The following is a 5,225-nucleotide window of genomic DNA, read 5'->3' as shown; positions in this document are numbered from 1 at the left end:
GAATCATTTCTTTGAAGACAATGCATTCCAGTCATTGTGTAATCACGATTAGAATGCTCAGTTCTCACTGTGAAAAGGGCTGCTCTCTGCATGAGTGTATGGAACAAAGACAATTGTACAGATTTGTTAGGCTGAATGAAGAAACTAAGGCGGATTCACACTATGGTCCCGGGTGCGCACCCTGGACCACTTGGCTGATGTTGTGATAGTGTGAACGTTGCGTATCGTTCCCCGAAACGGATCACCGTACCGTACCCGAAACCACCTCCGGAGGTAGTCTCGGATCCGGATCATGCGTATTCGAGTACGGAACGATGCAATGTGAAGCCATCCGTACCAACAGGAGGAAGTGGACTGCTAATCATATATAATTTATATATTTTTATAATGACACATTATTTTAGCTGGGTTATACCTTCTCATAGTTCTACTTGACAAGAAATAATAATCCCGCTAGTGTTTGAGTAGCGCGAGCCGTGAAAAATAATAAACAAAAAACACATGTGTAGCGAACGCGTATATAAGGATAAATATACTAAGGATTAGTCCGTGACGTCACTGCTAAAATACCAAGGATGCGTCCGTGACGCAACGTTACATTTCGAGGTTTCAAAGACCAGTGCACACACTGCTTTGGTTGTGTATTGTTGATTTGTTGTTATTATAACTCAAGACAACGTCAGGAACACAGTCAAACTTTATTATTCACTCTAGAGTGACTTTTCTTCTGTGAATGACATTCTCTCTCCCAAAGCCCCATAGTCCACAGCGCCCCCATGAGGCACATATTTACCATTACTGTTGAATGAAATTGTCTCGAGTCTTGGCCAGTGTGAATGCTGGCCAGCTGGGAGAAGCCAAGCGTACTCGGGAACGGTTTGATTTAAACGGACCCAGTCTGAATCCGCCCTAAGGCTGTGACTGTGATGTCACTTATGGGTTCACGGCCTCTTGGCGCAGATGAAGGGATGACGCTTGTTTCGGGTGTCGGACATTGCTGGATTCCACAAACAAATCATCAGAATGACGGGGCTAAAGGGCTTTGTTCAACATGTTTCACCCAACCTTTGGGCAGAACATTTTGACTGTACAACGGTTAACAGCCAGAAAGCTGTGTGTTGCTTTTGGTGCAGTCTGGCTCAGGGGTCTTCAAAAGAGGGTCTGGGACCCCTAGGGGATCCTCAGATTTACTACAGGGGGGCCATCACATCTTTGTGTGATTAGATTAAAAACAAATCTTTCCATTAACCACTTGAACCCTATAGATCCCTAGTCTGAGGAGAACTTTAGCCAAACATAGCAGATCTACAAGCTCATAACTCCTTGTGCTGAGAGGCATTGTGAGCTTGTAGATCGGATATTTTGTAGATTGGCAAAGAGGTTTGGTCTAGAGGGCTAAAAAGAGCAGACCAAGTACAGAGTGAAAGGTCAAGTTTACTAAGTATTGACGGTTTAAGTGGTTAAATGTCTGAAAATACACATTAACATGAATCCAACACACACTGATGACAGTGCTGTCAAACAAGTCTATGAAGCTTTAATCTACAGCGCAATGTTATACAATATGTAGTGGGGGGGGGGGGGTCCCCTGCTTCGCCTCTCTCTCTCTCAGCTAAGGGGTCCTTGGTCTGAAAAACATTGAAGACCCCTGGTCTTGCTGACACGTGGTCACCAGGGTGAGAGTAAGGCCATGTCACACAAGGTCACTGTGTGACAGGAGACAGAATGCAGGGACATTTGTGTTGGCTGAGATTCAAATCTGCTGCAGATTAATGGCATGTCTCCTGTTTTGTTTTTGCTGGACAACGTATTATACACTACAAGTACATGAGTATTCAAAAGTACAAATTACAAAGTAGCTACATTTTCAGAAATGCTTAAAAATTTTGTGATTTTCTTTTTTTTAAATAGTGAAAATATTTGCACTATAACAAGTGCAATGAAATGTAGAGGAAAGAAAGTCATTAGCTTGCTTTTATTTTCATCTCTGGAAAATCTTTCAATTTGGGGGGATGTGAAATTGCAGACTTTCAATACAGCAATGCACTGATATTAAAAATAACATGTGCTTTACTTTATAATTATTGAATAGTGAAGTATTTTATTAAAGCATCTACTCCAGCACTTTAACTTTAAGTGCAAATTGAACTGAGCAACTTTCACTTATGGTTGGGTAATAAGTGCTGGGGATTGAGTACTTTGTCCACCACTGTCGCTCACTCTCTCCTCATCCATCCTGCTTGATTTCCATTGTTAAAAGACAGTCAATCGTGTCTTTTCCTACAGCAGCAGGAAGGAGTACTCAGCACAGAATGACTCATTCTAGGAAAGTTTAAGGAAGCGCAGTCCCTGAGGGCCGCCATGTTCTGTGAAAGTCTAAGTAAACATCATCAAGTATTGTGTCAGCACTATTAGCCGAGGAGTAAAGCTGATGTTATTATTACCGCATCAGTGCTAGTGAATGATAAAACTCCTTCACAAAAGCAAGAGTGAAACTCATCTAGTAGGCCCTATTTCAGTTCATTTGACGACCTTTCTATTTGTTCGATACTAAACCTGTGAACTCTATGTATAGTATATATATGTGTGTGTGTGTGTGTGTGTGTGTGTGTGTGTGTGTGTGTGTGTGTGTGTGTGTGTGTGTGTGTGTGTGTGTGTGTGTGTGTGTGTGTGTGTGTGTGTGTGTGTGTGTGTGTGTGTGTGTGTGTGTGTGTGTGTGTGTGTGTGTGTGTGTGTGTGTGTGTGTGTGTGTGTGTGTGTGTACATGGATGCTAAAGGTCAGGTCAAGGTTACATTTGACCTCTGGGTAAACAACAAAAGGAAACAACTCGACAAACGATCATGATTCACTTTATACATGTTTTCTGTGAGTGAAAACTGCCATTAACACACATACTGTAGGATGCCAATGCATTTGTGACGCGTTGTGAGCTTATAGATCAATTCTTTTTAGAGATGAGATTTGGGGTAGAGGGTAAAAAGGAGGAGGGGGCCTAGGATGGACCATTAGGGGACTGCAATCAATGTAGTAGAGAAGAGGTAAAAATGTCATACGTCATAACCACTTAAACCCTATTTTATACTATACTATTTGAATCTACAAGCTCAAAACCCGTCACGTTGCGAGCTTGTAGATCTGCTATTTGAAGCATTTTGATGATTTGTGTTTAATAATTTGATTCATTATAAATAATGTAAATCTGCAAAGTAACTAACTAAACTAGTAACTAGTAACTATATACTCAAGTAAAGTAAAAGTACCATTAAATTGTACAGTACTTCTACAACCTAAACCCATGGTTTCAAACTTTCTATAAAGTTTATAGCCTACAGTAAATTGTGGATCTATAACGTATGTCAATTAAAACCCATATAACCACATTAGAAACTATAAGAGAAATAAGCATATGTTCTTTTATCCAAACTGCATGAAATTAAATAATTATTTATGTGTGAATCCAGCATTATCATCAGAATGAGTTGGGTTCCATTGCAGTGTAAACAGCACTATATAGAGTTCATGTCTTGTTGGTACAGAGACACAGAGCACAAACAAAGTGACATCAGCTCAGCAGCACTGCTGTTTTTCTTAAAAGTAGCCTAATAAAATGTAATGTCAGTATGAGATTTAAATGACGCTAAAAATCTAATTGAGTGGTTTAATAAAAATGTGATATATTACTGTTACTACTTGAATATCGTCACTGTCGGGTGGATACCTCATCCTATATTAAAATTGTCTTAAGAGGGAATCGTTAACGAACCAGAATCTTAACATCCTAGAGGGTCCCAACCCTAAAGACAGTGGTGGAAAAAGTAATCAAACGTTTTACTTAAGTACAAGTATCAATACAAGTATCGTTACAAGTAAAATTACCTGCATTTTTCTCATCTGCCTTTTATAGCGCCACCAGGAGGCCGATTTATGTGAAACTCATTTTTGGATATTACTCATTTTTTATCCAAATTTCACGCAAATCAGTAGGATATGATTGCTATAGTCATGTGATCAAGACGGATCTGTTTGATTTTTCATATTCCATCCTGATTGGCTAAGATTGACATCTAAAGTTTGCAGGAGTGGCCCGTTTTGATCAAAATGCCTTAAATCATGAACACAGCCTTGCCCTTGTTCTTTTTATTGTCTAACAAAATTGCTTATTAGATTGATCAGCTGAAATCTGTCCCCCCTGTTGATAAAGTAACTTTAACCCATGGGGTCCTAATGCATTTTCACACTCATCTGTGTATGGCTTTCTTTTTCTTGACGTCCCTGCAGTGAATGGCAACGTGAAGGAGGAACCCAGCGACAACAAAACCTCCCCGCAGATTCAGGAGCTTGTGACCACGTTGACCAATCAGTCTGGCCTCATCATCCGTATCCACAAGCCTTTCCACACAGACAAGCCCAGCATCCAGGGACAGCGTCATCCTTTCACCAACCCACCTCCTTCTATAGGCCGGGTTATACCTTCTATAGGCCCAGTTATACCTTCTATAGACCCAGTCACACACACACGCACACGCACGCACGCACGCACGCACGCACGCACGCACGCACGCACGCACGCACGCACGCACGCACGCACGCACACACACACACACACACACACACACACACACACACACACACACACACACACACACACACACACACACACACACACACACACAGACAGCCCTGGGGCAATACTGTACATTTTTACAGAAACCTGCTAGAGACTGAATATTGTTTTTAGCAATAGGAATGTGTACTTGATTTGGATCTTGGTATTCGAACATATTAGAGTAATCACATTCTTTATCCTCATTGTTTATATAATGAACATAAATCAGCCTTTTTCTTTTTCTTTATTTATGCTTGAGTTGCCAGTTATTTTCACCCCTTTTTCTTCCAATTTTGTCGTTATGACAATGAACCCTCACACATTTCTGTGTTGCCACTGCTGTTGTACCGAATGTCTGTCAACTGAACAATGTGTAGTAGCCAGGATATTCCTGAAAAATACTTTATATGCTCAAATAAAGCTTCAATATATCAGATGACTATTGACTACATAAGAAGCGAGCAAGTCTAGAAGCTGTTTCTTTGCATTTTAAAACGTGGAGAGAGTGACTTCACATCTGACCACAATGACAATGGAACACAGGGAGATAAACGTTTTCAATGTATACGTTCAAGAGCAGAGAATCACTTTTCACCACTGAATCAGTTCCAGTGTGTC

Source organism: Gymnoscopelus microlampas (genome assembly GCF_963454915.1).
Source record: "Gymnoscopelus microlampas genome assembly, chromosome: 11".
In the NCBI taxonomy this organism is placed as follows: domain Eukaryota; kingdom Metazoa; phylum Chordata; class Actinopteri; order Myctophiformes; family Myctophidae; genus Gymnoscopelus; species Gymnoscopelus microlampas.
Note: the sequence above shows the minus strand (reverse complement) of the source record.